The sequence below is a fragment of the Tachypleus tridentatus genome, chromosome 7 (genome assembly GCF_004210375.1).
Source record: "Tachypleus tridentatus isolate NWPU-2018 chromosome 7, ASM421037v1, whole genome shotgun sequence".
Lineage (NCBI taxonomy): Eukaryota > Metazoa > Arthropoda > Merostomata > Xiphosura > Limulidae > Tachypleus > Tachypleus tridentatus.
In genome coordinates, this window is record NC_134831.1 from 136,475,507 (window position 1) to 136,491,228 (window position 15,722).

General features: G+C 34.9%; 1 protein-coding gene across 1 annotated transcript in view; it reads right to left on the bottom strand.

The window, feature by feature from the left end:
* Positions 1–15,159, bottom strand: part of LOC143256676 (synaptotagmin-7-like) — a 113,096-nt gene extending 97,937 nt beyond the window's left edge. Inside the window, exon 1 of the mRNA XM_076514189.1 lies at positions 14,932–15,159. The gene's annotated coding sequence lies outside the window, so the exon portion shown is untranslated. The remainder of the gene's footprint in view (positions 1–14,931) is intronic.
* Between the last annotated feature and the right edge of the window lie 563 nt (positions 15,160–15,722).

The following is a 15,722-nucleotide window of genomic DNA, read 5'->3' on the forward strand; positions in this document are numbered from 1 at the left end:
AGTAATGTTTGATTACATGCTAACATTATTTGGAATGGTCAGATTGTCGAGGTAGTAATGTTTGATTACAGACTAACATTATTTGGAATGGTCAGACTGTCGAGGTAGTAATGTTTGATTACAGACTAACATTATTTGGAATGGTCAGATTGTCGAGGTAGTAATGTTTGATTACAGTCTAACGTTATTTGGAATTGTCAGACTGTCGAGGTAGTAATGTTTGATTACATGCTAACATTATTTGGAATGGTCAGATTGTCGAGGTAGTAATATTTGATTACAGACTAACATTATTTGGAATGGTCAGACTGTCGAGGTAGTAATGTTTGATTACAGACTAACATTATATGGAATGGTCAGACTGTCGAGGTAGTAATGTTTGATTACAGACTAACATTATTTGAATGGTCAGACTGTCGACGTAGTAATGTTTGATTACAGTCTAACGTTATTTGGAATGGTCAGATTGTCGAGGTAGTAATGTTTGATTACAGTCTAACGTTATTTGGAATGGTCAGACTGTCGAGGTAGTAATGTTTGATTACATGCTAACGTTATTTGGAATGGTCAGATTGTCGAGGTAGTAATGTTTGATTACATGCTAACGTTATTTGGAATGGTCAGATTGTCGAGGTAGTAATGTTTGATTACATGCTAACATTATTTGGAATGGTCAGACTGTCGACGTTGTAATGTTTGATTACAGTCTAACGTTATTTGGAATGGTCAGATTGTCGAGGTAGTAATGTTTGATTACAGTCTAACGTTATTTGGAATGGTCAGACTGTCGAGGTAGTAATGTTTGATTACATGCTAACGTTATTTGGAATGGTCAGACTGTCGAGGTAGTAATGTTTGATTACATGCTAACATTATTTGGAATGGTCAGATTGTCGAGGTAGTAATGTTTGATTACAGTCTAACGTTATTTGGAATGGTCAGACTGTCGAGGTAGTAATGTTTGATTACATGTTAACATTATTTGGAATGGTCAGATTGTCGAGGTAGTAATGTTTGATTACAGTTTAACCTTATTTGGAATGGTCAGATTGTCGAGGTAGTAATGTTTGATTACAGTCTAACGTTATTTGAAATGGTCAGATTGTCGAGATAGTAATGTTTGATTACATGTTAACATTATTTGGAATGGTCAGATTGTCGAGGTAGTAATGTTTGATTACAGACTAACATTATTTGAATGGTCAGACTGTCGAGGTAGTAATGTTTGATTACAGTCTAACGTTATTTGGAATGGTCAGATTGTCGACGTAGTAATGTTTGATTACAGACTAACATTATTTGGAATGGTCAGACTGTCGAGGTAGTAATGTTTGATTACAGACTAACATTATTTGGAATGGTCAGACTGTCGAGGTAGTAATGTTTGATTACATGCTAACGTTATTTGGAATGGTCAGACTATCGAGGTAGTAATGTTTGATTACATGCTAACATTATTTGGAATGGTCAGACTGTCGAGGTAGTAATGTTTGATTACATGCTAACATTATTTGGAATGGTCAGACTGTCGAGGTAGTAATGTTTGATTACAGACTAACATTATTTGACATGGCCAGACTGTCGACGTTGTAATGTTTGATTACAGTCTAACGTTATTTGGAATGGTCAGATTGTCGAGGTAGTAATGTTTGATTACAGTCTAACGTTATTTGGAATGGTCAGACTGTCGAGGTAGTAATGTTTGATTACATGTTAACATTATTTGGAATGGTCAGATTGTCGAGGTAGTAATGTTTGATTACAGTCTAACGTTATTTGGAATGGTCAGACTATCGAGGTAATAATGTTTGATTACATGTTAACATTATTTGGAATGGTCAGATTGTCGAGGTAGTAATGTTTGATTACAGTTTAACATTATTTGGAATGGTCAGATTGTCAAGGTAGTAATGTTTGATTACAGTCTAACGTTATTTGAAATGGTCAGATTGTCGAGATAGTAATGTTTGATTACATGTTAATATTATTTGGAATGGTCAGATTGTCGAGGTAGTAATGTTTGATTACAGACTAACATTATTTGACATGGTCAGACTGTCGAGGTTGTAATGTTTGATTACAGTCTAACGTTATTTGGAATGGTCAGATTGTCGAGGTAGTAATGTTTGATTACAGACTAACATTATTTGGAATGGTCAGACTGTCGAGGTAGTAATGTTTGATTACAGACTAACATTATTTGGAATGGTCAGACTGTCGAGGTAGTAATGTTTGATTACATGCTAACATTATTTGGAATGGTCAGATTGTCGAGGTAGTAATGTTTGATTACAGACTAACATTATTTGGAATGGTCAGACTGTCGAGGTAGTAATGTTTGATTACAGACTAACATTATTTGGAATGGTCAGATTGTCGAGGTAGTAATGTTTGATTACAGTCTAACGTTATTTGGAATTGTCAGACTGTCGAGGTAGTAATGTTTGATTACATGTTAACATTATTTGGAATGGTCAGATTGTCGAGGTAGTAATGTTTGATTACAGTTGAACCTTATTTGGAATGGTCAGATTGTCAAGGTAGTAATGTTTGATTACAGTCTAACGTTATTTGGAATGGTCAGATTGTCGACGTAGTAATGTTTGATTACAGACTAACGTTATTTGAAATGGTCAGATTGTCGAGATAGTAATGTTTGATTACATGTTAATATTATTTGGAATGGTCAGATTGTCGAGGTAGTAATGTTTGATTACAGACTAACATTATTTGGACATGGCCAGACTGTCGAGGTTGTAATGTTTGATTACAGACTAACATTATTTGGAATGGTCAGACTGTCGAGGTAGTAATGTTTGATTACAGACTAACATTATTTGGAATGGTCAGACTGTCGAGGTAGTAATGTTTGATTACATGCTAACGTTATTTGGAATGGTCAGACTGTCGAGGTAGTAATGTTTGATTACATGCTAACATTATTTGGAATGGTCAGATTGTCGAGGTAGTAATGTTTGATTACAGACTAACATTATTTGGAATGGTCAGACTGTCGAGGTAGTAATGTTTGATTACAGACTAACATTATTTGGAATGGTCAGATTGTCGAGGTAGTAATGTTTGATTACAGTCTAACGTTATTTGGAATGGTCAGACTGTCGAGGTAGTAATGTTTGATTACATGTTAACATTATTTGGAATGGTCAGATTGTCGAGGTAGTAATGTTTGGTTACAGTTTAACCTTATTTGGAATGGTCAGATTGTCGACGTAGTAATGTTTGATTACAGTCTAACGTTATTTGGAATGGTCAGACTGTCGAGGTAGTAATGTTTGATTACATGTTAACATTATTTGGAATGGTCATATTGTCGAGGTAGTAATGTTTGATTGCAGTCTAACGTTATTTGGAATGGTCAGATTGTCGACGTAGTAATGTTTGATTACAGACTAACATTATTTGGAATGGTCAGACTGTCGAGGTAGTAATGTTTGATTACATGCTAACGTTAATTGGAATGGTCAGACTGTCGAAATAGTAATGTTTGATTACAGACTAACATTATTTGGAATGGTCAGACTGTCGACGTAGTAATGTTTGATTACAGACTAACATTATTTGGAATGGTCAAATTGTCGAGGTAGTAATGTTTGATTACAGTTTAACATTATTTGGAATGGTCAGATTGTCGAGGTAGTAATGTTTGATTACAGACTAACGTTATTTGGAATGGTCAGACTGTCGAGGTAGTAATGTTTGATTACATGTTAACATTATTTGGAATGGTCAGATTGTCGAGGTAGTAATGTTTGATTACAGTTTAACCTTATTTGGAATGGTCAGATTGTCGAGGTAGTAATGTTTGATTACAGTCTAACGTTATTTGGAATGGTCAGATTGTCGACGTTGTAATGTTTGATTACAGACTAACATTATTTGGAATGGTCAGACTGTCGAGGTAGTAATGTTTGATTATATGCTAACGTTATTTGGAATGGTCAGACTGTCGAGGTAGTAATGTTTGATTACAGTCTAACGTTATTTGGAATGGTCAGATTGTCGACGTAGTAATGTTTGATTACAGACTAACATTATTTGGAATGGTCAGATTGTCGAGGTAGTAATGTTTGATTACAGTTGAACCTTATTTGGAATGGTCAGATTGTCAAGGTAGTAATGTTTGATTACAGTCTAACGTTATTTGGAATGGTCAGATTGTCGACGTAGTAATGTTTGATTACAGACTAACGTTATTTGAAATGGTCAGATTGTCGAGATAGTAATGTTTGATTACATGTTAATATTATTTGGAATGGTCAGATTGTCGAGGTAGTAATGTTTGATTACAGACTAACATTATTTGACATGGCCAGACTGTCGAGGTTGTAATGTTTGATTACATGTTAACATTATTTGGAATGGTCAGATTGTCGAGGTAGTAATGTTTGATTACAGAATAACATTATTTGACATGGCCAGACTGTCGAGGTTGTAATGTTTGATTACAGTCTAACGTTATTTGGAATGGTCAGATTGTCGACGTAGTAATGTTTGATTACAGACTAACATTATTTCGAATGGTCAGACTGTCGAGGTAGTAATGTTTGATTACATGCTAACGTTATTTGGAATGGTCAGACTGTCGAGGTAGTAATGTTTGATTACATGCTGACATTATTTGGAATGGTCAGATTGTCGAGGTAGTAATGTTTGATTACAGACTAACATTATTTGGAATGGTCAGACTGTCGAGGTAGTAATGTTTGATTACAGACTAACATTATTTGACATGGCCAGACTGTCGAAGTTGTAATGTTTGATTACAGTCTAACGTTATTTGGAATGGTCAGATTATCGAGGTAGTACTGTTTGATTACAGACTAACATTATTTGGAATGGTCAGACTGTCGAGGTAGTAATGTTTGATTACAGAGTAACATTATTTGGAATGGTCAGATTGTCGAGGTAGTAATGTTTGATTACAGAATAACATTATTTGACATGGCCAGACTGTCGAGGTTGTAATGTTTGATTACAGTCTAACGTTATTTGGAATGGTCAGATTGTCGAGGTAGTAATGTTTGATTACAGACTAACATTATTTGGAATGGTCAGACTGTCGAGGTAGTAATGTTTGATTACATGCTAACGTTATTTGGAATGGTCAGACTGTCGAGGTAGTAATGTTTGATTACAGTTTAACCTTATTTGGAATGGTCAGATTGTCGAGGTAGTAATGTTTGATTACAGACTAACATTATTTGGAATGGTCAGATTGTCGAGGTAGTAATGTTTGATTACAGACTAACATTATTTGACATGGCCAGACTGTCGAGGTTGTAATGTTTGATTACAGTCTAACGTTATTTGGAATGGTCAGATTATCGAGGTAGTAATGTTTGATTACAGTCTAACGTTATTTGAAATGGTCAGATTGTCGAGATAGTAATGTTTGATTACATGTTAATATTATTTGGAATGGTCAGATTGTCGAGGTAGTAATGTTTGATTACAGACTAACATTATTTGACATGGCCAGACTGTCGAGGTTGTAATGTTTGATTACAGTCTAACGTTATTTGGAATGGTCAGATTGTCGACGTAGTAATGTTTGATTACAGACTAACATTATTTGGAATGGTCAGACTGTCGAGGTAGTAATGTTTGATTACAGACTAACATTATTTGGAATGGTCAGACTGTCGAGGTAGTAATGTTTGATTACATGCTAACGTTATTTGGAATGGTCAGACTGTCGAGGTAGTAATGTTTGATTACATGCTAACATTATTTGGAATGGTCAGATTGTCGAGGTAGTAATGTTTGATTACAGACTAACATTATTTGGAATGGTCAGACTGTCGAGGTAGTAATGTTTGATTACAGACTAACATTATTTGGAATGGTCAGATTGTCGAGGTAGTAATGTTTGATTACAGTCTAACGTTATTTGGAATGGTCAGACTGTCGAGGTAGTAATGTTTGATTACATGTTAACATTATTTGGAATGGTCAGATTGTCGAGGTAGTAATGTTTGATTACAGTTTAACCTTATTTGGAATGGTCAGATTGTCGAGGTAGTAATGTTTGATTACAGTCTAACGTTATTTGGAATGGTCAGACTGTCGAGGTAGTAATGTTTGATTACATGTTAACATTATTTGGAATGGTCAGATTGTCGAGGTAGTAATGTTTGATTGCAGTCTAACGTTATTTGGAATGGTCAGATTGTCGACGTAGTAATGTTTGATTACAGACTAACATTATTTGGAATGGTCAGACTGTCGAGGTAGTAATGTTTGATTACATGCTAACGTTATTTGGAATGGTCAGACTGTCGAAATAGTAATGTTTGATTACAGACTAACATTATTTGGAATGGTCAGACTGTCGAGGTAGTAATGTTTGATTACAGACTAACATTATTTGGAATGGTCAAATTGTCGAGGTAGTAATGTTTGATTACAGTTTAACATTATTTGGAATGGTCAGATTGTCGAGGTAGTAATGTTTGATTACAGACTAACGTTATTTGGAATGGTCAGACTGTCGAGGTAGTAATGTTTGATTACATGTTAACATTATTTGGAATGGTCAGATTGTCGAGGTAGTAATGTTTGATTACAGTTTAACCTTATTTGGAATGGTCAGATTGTCGAGGTAGTAATGTTTGATTACAGTCTAACGTTATTTGGAATGGTCAGATTGTCGACGTTGTAATGTTTGATTACAGACTAACATTATTTGGAATGGTCAGACTGTCGAGGTAGTAATGTTTGATTACATGCTAACGTTATTTGGAATGGTCAGACTGTCGAGGTAGTAATGTTTGATTACAGTCTAACGTTATTTGGAATGGTCAGATTGTCGAGGTAGTAATGTTTGATTACAGACTAACATTATTTGGAATGGTCAGATTGTCGAGGTAGTAATGTTTGATTACAGTTGAACCTTATTTGGAATGGTCAGATTGTCGAGGTAGTAATGTTTGATTACAGTCTAACGTTATTTGGAATGGTCAGATTGTCGAGGTAGTAATGTTTGATTACAGACTAACGTTATTTGAAATGGTCAGATTGTCGAGATAGTAATGTTTGATTACATGTTAATATTATTTGGAATGGTCAGATTGTCGAGGTAGTAATGTTTGATTACAGACTAACATTATTTGACATGGCCAGACTGTCGAGGTTGTAATGTTTGATTACATGTTAACATTATTTGGAATGGTCAGATTGTCGAGGTAGTAATGTTTGATTACAGAATAACATTATTTGACATGGCCAGACTGTCGAGGTTGTAATGTTTGATTACAGTCTAACGTTATTTGGAATGGTCAGATTGTCGACGTAGTAATGTTTGATTACAGACTAACATTATTTCGAATGGTCAGACTGTCGAGGTAGTAATGTTTGATTACATGCTAACGTTATTTGGAATGGTCAGACTGTCGAGGTAGTAATGTTTGATTACATGCTAACATTATTTGGAATGGTCAGATTGTCGAGGTAGTAATGTTTGATTACAGACTAACATTATTTGGAATGGTCAGACTGTCGAGGTAGTAATGTTTGATTACATGTTAACATTATTTGGAATGGTCAGATTGTCGAGGTAGTAATGTTTGATTACAGACTAACATTATTTGAATGGCCAGACTGTCGAAGTTGTAATGTTTGATTACAGTCTAACGTTATTTGGAATGGTCAGATTATCGAGGTAGTACTGTTTGATTACAGACTAACATTATTTGGAATGGTCAGACTGTCGAGGTAGTAATGTTTGATTACAGAGTAACATTATTTGGAATGGTCAGATTGTCGAGGTAGTAATGTTTGATTACAGAATAACATTATTTGACATGGCCAGACTGTCGAGGTTGTAATGTTTGATTACAGTCTAACGTTATTTGGAATGGTCAGATTGTCGACGTAGTAATGTTTGATTACAGACTAACATTATTTGGAATGGTCAGACTGTCGAGGTAGTAATGTTTGATTACATGCTAACGTTATTTGGAATGGTCAGACTGTCGAGGTAGTAATGTTTGATTACAGTTTAACCTTATTTGGAATGGTCAGATTGTCGAGGTAGTAATGTTTGATTACAGACTAACATTATTTGGAATGGTCAGATTGTCGAGGTAGTAATGTTTGATTACAGACTAACATTATTTGACATGGCCAGACTGTCGAGGTTGTAATGTTTGATTACAGTCTAACGTTATTTGGAATGGTCAGATTATCGAGGTAGTACTGTTTGATTACAGACTAACATTATTTGGAATGGTCAGACTGTCGAGGTAGTAATGTTTGATTACAGAGTAACATTATTTGGAATGGTCAGATTGTCGAGGTAGTAATGTTTGATTACAGTCTAACGTTAGTTGGAATGGTCAGACTGTCGAGGTAGTAATGTTTGATTACATGTTAACATTATTTGGAATGGTCAGATTGTCGAGGTAGTAATGTTTGAATACATGTTAACATTATTTGGAATGGTCAGATTGTCGAGGTAGTAATGTTTGATTACAGTTTAACCCTATTTGAAATGGTCAGATTGTCGAGGTAGTAATGTTTGATTACATGCTAACATTATTTGGAATGGTCAGACTGTCGAGGTAGTAATGTTTGATTACATGCTAACGTTATTTGGAATGGTCAGACTGTCGAGGTAGTAATGTTTGATTACAGACTAACATTATTTGGAATGGTCAGATTGTCGAGGTAGTAATGTTTGATTACAGTTGAACCTTATTTGGAATGGTCAGATTGTCAAGGTAGTAATGTTTGATTACAGTCTAACGTTATTTGGAATGGTCAGATTGTCGACGTAGTAATGTTTGATTACAGACTAACGTTATTTGAAATGGTCAGATTGTCGAGATAGTAATGTTTGATTACATGTTAATATTATTTGGAATGGTCAGATTGTCGAGGTAGTAATGTTTGATTACAGACTAACATTATTTTACATGGCCAGACTGTCGAGGTTGTAATGTTTGATTAGATGTTAACATTATTTGGAATGGTCAGATTGTCGAGGTAGTAATGTTTGATTACAGAATAACATTATTTGACATGGCCAGACTGTCGAGGTTGTAATGTTTGATTACAGTCTAACGTTATTTGGAATGGTCAGATTGTCGACGTAGTAATGTTTGATTACAGACTAACATTATTTGGAATGGTCAGACTGTCGAGGTAGTAATGTTTGATTACATGCTAACGTTATTTGGAATGGTCAGACTGTTGAGGTAGTAATGTTTGATTACATGCTAACATTATTTGGAATGGTCAGATTGTCGAGGTGGTAATGTTTGATTACAGACTAACATTATTTGGAATTGTCAGACTGTCGAGGTAGTAATGTTTGATTACATGTTAACATTATTTGGAATGGTCAGATTGTCGAGGTAGTAATGTTTGATTACAGACTAACATTATTTGACATGGCCAGACTGTCGAGGTTGTAATGTTTGATTACAGTCTAACGTTATTTGGAATGGTCAGATTATCGAGGTAGTACTGTTTGATTACAGACTAACATTATTTGGAATGGTCAGACTGTCGAGGTAGTAATGTTTGATTACAGAATAACATTATTTGACATGGCCAGACTGTCGAGGTTGTAATGTTTGATTACAGTCTAACGTTATTTGGAATGGTCAGATTGTCGACGTAGTAATGTTTGATTACAGACTAACGTTATTTGGAATGGTCAGACTGTCGAGGTAGTAATGTTTGATTACATGCTAACATTATTTGGAATGGTCAGATTGTCGAGGTAGTAATGTTTGATTACAGACTAACATTATTTGGAATGGTCAGACTGTCGAGGTAGTAATGTTTGATTACATGTTAACATTATTTGGAATGGTCAGATTGTCGAGGTAGTAATGTTTGATTACAGTTTAACCTTATTTGGAATGGTCAGATTGTCGAGGTAGTAATGTTTGATTACAGACTAACATTATTTGGAATGGTCAGATTGTCGAGGTAGTAATGTTTGATTACAGACTAACATTATTTGACATGGCCAGACTGTCGAGATTGTAATGTTTGATTACAGTCTAACGTTATTTGGAATGGTCAGATTATCGAGGTAGTACTGTTTGATTACAGACTAACATTATTTGGAATGGTCAGACTGTCGAGGTAGTAATGTTTGATTACAGAGTAACATTATTTGGAATGGTCAGATTGTCGAGGTAGTAATGTTTGATTACAGTCTAACGTTAGTTGGAATGGTCAGACTGTCGAGGTAGTAATGTTTGATTACATGTTAACATTATTTGGAATGGTCAGATTGTCGAGGTAGTAATGTTTGATTACATGCTAACATTATTTGGAATGGTCAGATTGTCGAGGTAGTAATGTTTGATTACAGTCTAACGTTATTTGGAATGGTCAGATTGTCGACGTAGTAATGTTTGATTACAGACTAACATTATTTGGAATGGTCAGACTGTCGAGGTAGTAATGTTTGAATACATGTTAACATTATTTGGAATGGTCAGATTGTCGAGGTAGTAATGTTTGATTACAGTTTAACCTTATTTGAAATGGTCAGATTGTCGAGGTAGTAATGTTTGATTACATGCTAACATTATTTGGAATGGTCAGACTGTCGAGGTAGTAATGTTTGATTACAATTTAACGTTATTTGGAATGGTCAGACTGTCGAGGTAGTAATGTTTGATTACAGACTAACATTATTTGGAATGGTCAGATTGTCGAGATAGTAATATTTGATTACATGCTAACATTATTTGACATGGCCAGACTGTCGAGGTTGTAATGTTTGATTACAGTCTAACGTTATTTAGAATGGTCAGACTGTCGAGATAGTAATATTTGATTACATGCTAACATTATTTGGAATGGTCAGATTGTCGAGGTAGTAATGTTTGATTACAGTCTAACGTTATTTGGAATGGTCAGACTGTCGAGGTAGTAATGTTTGATTTCGTGCTAACGTTATTTGGAATGGTCAGATTGTCGAGGTAGTAATGTTTGATTACAGAATAACATTATTTGACATGGCCAGACTGTCGAGGTTGTAATGTTTGATTACAGTCTAACGTTATTTGGAATGGTCAGATTGTCGACGTAGTAATGTTTGATTACAGACTAACATTATTTTGAATGGTCAGACTGTCGAGGTAGTAATGTTTGATTACAGTCTAACGTTATTTGGAATGGTCAGACTGTCGAGGTAGTAATGTTTGATTACGTGCTAACGTTATTTGGAATGGTCAGATTGTCGAGGTAGTAATGTTTGATTACAGAATAACATTATTTGACATGGCCAGACTGTCGAGGTTGTAATGTTTGATTACAGTCTAACGTTATTTGGAATGGTCAGATTGTCGACGTAGTAATGTTTGATTACAGACTAACATTATTTGGAATGGTCAGACTGTCGAGGTAGTAATGTTTGATTACATGCTAACGTTATTTGGAATGGTCAGACTGTCGAGGTAGTAATGTTTGATTACATGCTAACGTTATTTGGAATGGTCAGACTGTCGAGGTAGTAATGTTTGATTACATGCTAACATTATTTGGAATGGTCAGATTGTCGAGGTAGTAATGTTTGATTACAGACTAACATTATTTGGAATGGTCAGACTGTCGAGGTAGTAATGTTTGATTACATGTTAACATTATTTGGAATGGTCAGATTGTCGAGGTAGTAATGTTTGATTACAGACTAACATTATTTGACATGGCCAGACTGTCGAGGTTGTAATGTTTGATTACAGTCTAACGTTATTTGGAATGGTCAGATTATCGAGGTAGTACTGTTTGATTACAGACTAACATTATTTGGAATGGTCAGACTGTCGAGGTAGTAATGTTTGATTACAGAGTAACATTATTTGGAATGGTCAGACTGTCGAGGTAGTAATGTTTGATTACAGAATAACATTATTTGACATGGCCAGACTGTCGAGGTTGTAATGTTTGATTACAGTCTAACGTTATTTGGAATGGTCAGATTGTCGACGTAGTAATGTTTGATTACAGACTAACATTATTTGGAATGGTCAGACTGTCGAGGTAGTAATGTTTGATTACATGCTAACGTTATTTGGAATGGTCAGACTGTCGAGGTAGTAATGTTTGATTACATGCTAACATTATTTGGAATGGTCAGATTGTCGAGGTAGTAATGTTTGATTACAGACTAACATTATTTGGAATGGTCAGACTGTCGAGGTAGTAATGTTTGATTACATGTTAACATTATTTGGAATGGTCAGATTGTCGAGGTAGTAATGTTTGATTACAGTTTAACCTTATTTGGAATGGTCAGATTGTCGAGGTAGTAATGTTTGATTACAGACTAACATTATTTGGAATGGTCAGATTGTCGAGGTAGTAATGTTTGATTACAGACTAACATTATTTGAATGGCCAGACTGTCGAGGTTGTAATGTTTGATTACAGTTTAACGTTATTTGGAATGGTCAGATTATCGAGGTAGTACTGTTCGATTACAGACTAACATTATTTGGAATGGTCAGACTGTCGAGGTAGTAATGTTTGATTACAGAGTAACATTATTTGGAATGGTCAGATTGTCGAGGTAGTAATGTTTGATTACAGTCTAACGTTATTTGGAATGGTCAGACTGTCGAGGTAGTAATGTTTGATTACATGTTAACATTATTTGGAATGGTCAGATTGTCGAGGTAGTAATGTTTGATTACATGCTAACATTATTTGGAATGGTCAGATTGTCGAGGTAGTAATGTTTGATTACAGTCTAACGTTATTTGGAATGGTCAGATTGTCGAGGTAGTAATGTTTGATTACAGACTAACATTATTTGGAATGGTCAGACTGTCGAGGTAGTAATGTTTGATTACATGCTAACGTTATTTGGAATGGTCAGACTGTCGAGGTAGTAATGTTTGATTACATGCTAACGTTATTTGGAATGGTCAGACTGTCGAGGTAGTAATGTTTGAATACATGTTAACATTATTTGGAATGGTCAGATTGTCGAGGTAGTAATGTTTGATTACAGTTTAACCTTATTTGAAATGGTCAGATTGTCGAGGTAGTAATGTTTGATTACATGCTAACATTATTTGGAATGGTCAGACTGTCGAGGTAGTAATGTTTGATTACAATTTAACGTTATTTGGAATGGTCAGACTGTCGAGGTAGTAATGTTTGATTACAGACTAACATTATTTGGAATGGTGAGATTGTCGAGGTAGTAATGTTTGATTACAGACTAACATTATTTGACATGGCCAGACTGTCGAGGTTGTAATGTTTGATTACAGTCTAACGTTATTTGGAATGGTCAGATTGTCGAGGTAAGAATGTTTGATTACAGACTAACATTATTTGGTATGGTCAGACTGTCGAGGTAGTAATGTTTGATTACAGAGTAACATTATTTGGAATGGTCAGATTGTCGAGGTAGTAATGTTTGATTACAGTTTAACCTTATTTGGAATGGTCAGATTGTCGAGGTAGTAATGTTTGATTACAGTCTAACGTTATTTGGAATGGTCAGATTGTCGAGGTAGTAATGTTTGATTACAGACTAACATTATTTGACATGGCCAGACTGTCGAGGTTGTAATGTTTGATTACAGTCTAACGTTATTTGGAATGGTCAGATTGTCGAGGTAGTAATGTTTGATTACAGTCTAACGTTATTTGGAATGGTCAGACTGTCGAGGTAGTAATGTTTGATTACGTGCTATCGTTATTTGGAATGGTCAGACTGTCGAGGTAGTAATGTTTGATTACATGCTAACATTATTTGGAATGGTCAGATTGTCGAGGTAGTAATGTTTGATTACAGTCTAACGTTATTTGGAATGGTCAGACTGTCGAGGTAGTAATGTTTGATTACAGTTTAACCTTATTTGGAATGGTCAGATTGTCGAGGTAGTAATGTTTGATTACATGTTAATATTATTTGGAATGGTCAGACTGTCGAGGTAGTAATGTTTGATTACATGCTAACATTATTTGGAATGGTCAGATTGTCGAGGTAGTAATGTTTGATTACAGTTTAACCTTTTTTGGAATGGTCAGACTGTCGAGGTAGTAATGTTTGATTACAGTCTAACGTTATTTGGAATGGTCAGATTGTCGAGGTGGTAATGTTTGTTTCCGTACTAACACCGTTGTCACGGAGCAAACTGTCTAAATAATCATGTTTGAATGTTTGGCTTCATAATTTAGTCATTTTCGGGGAGCAAACTTTCTAAATCATATTTAATTGCATTCTAAATCATATTTAATTGCCTTCTAAATCATATTTAATTGCATTCTAAATCATATTTAATTACATTCTAAATTTATTCTGGAAGATCAACTTGTGTGATAGCACTTTATGCTCGTGTTGTGTTTGTAATTACTTAAACGTTATTCAATGTTCATGATTATTCATACCTCAGTACAAGCTTGCTGGTGTGTTTTGCTCAAGAATAAAAAACTTGATAAACTAGCTAGAAACTAGGGTAGTGTTAGCTTACAAAATTTTTTTTTCCCAATGGTTTAGCCTTTTTATTTTCGTCTTTAAACGTAAGCACTAAACTTTTAAGTGTTATTATGTGACAAGTTATAGATTTTACAGTAAGGTTAATTTTTAGAACACTTATAACGTTTCAATGATGGTGCATCATTATCAACTACATAAGTTTTAATAATGAAGAAAGTTTTAGCATTTTAAGTGTACTGGTAATCTATCACGGTAAAAGTTTTTACCCTGCTGGGATTTGACTTTAATAAAAACCAACGGAACACTCCTCTCCAGTGCTTATCAAACGGTAGTTAATAAGCCGATAACTTGTTGCTTACTGAAGGGTTCCTATAACAATCAACCAGCAAATTTGTGGTGCATTCTTAATCATACGTTTCTTACTGTTATTATTTAAACTCATTTTGCGTCTGTCAGTCGCTGTGCACAAGATAAAGAAAACAAGAACTTACTGGGTTTCAATACTCCCTGGTTTTAGGCTGCATCGTCACAAGGGAACACGTCATTAGAATAGAACTTTGAGCGTGAAAGGTTTGCCTAAGTTGTCTTTCTGGAACCCGCTACACAACCAACGTCCGTTCGCGTCTTCGGAATCTTGTCTCATAAATTGTGACGTTTGCTTCTGGTTATGTCACACTAGTTGCGTAGGAAAGCTAACATCCTCCCCGTCTTGCCCCTGGTATCTGATGGATCGAAGTAATGAGACAGCACACTCTCCTTCATTCACACACAAAAGTCTCCTACATGTATCGATCGGTACGCCCTCTTCAGGCAAATAATTTATAGAGAATTAAAAATCAAAGAACCGCCTCATATTACTCTGGACCTACGTCTACCATCCAAAGAAAAAACAACGGTGCATTTATTTCCATACCTTAATTAAATAATAAAAAGTATTAGGTTGTGTTCTCCGTTAAAAGTGAAGCGACGAATGTTTTTCCTAAATCCTGCTGTTGCTCATATCCATGATTTATTGTCATTTGTTTTTGATGGATTAATCTTACTAGTAATATTATTCAACAGCCAAGTTTCACTCTCATGTAACTGGTAAAAGATTAACGCAAAAAGAAGAATATAAGCGAACCGCATATTAAACTAAAACAGTTTGCCTGGTAACCTTTTTTTTTTAAATCGCATGAAAAACTAATTATTATTCTTTCACTAAATGTTCTTAAATACTTAAATTACACGAATCAATTTATTAAAATGAAACGATTTATGCAAATATGAGATACTTTGTTGG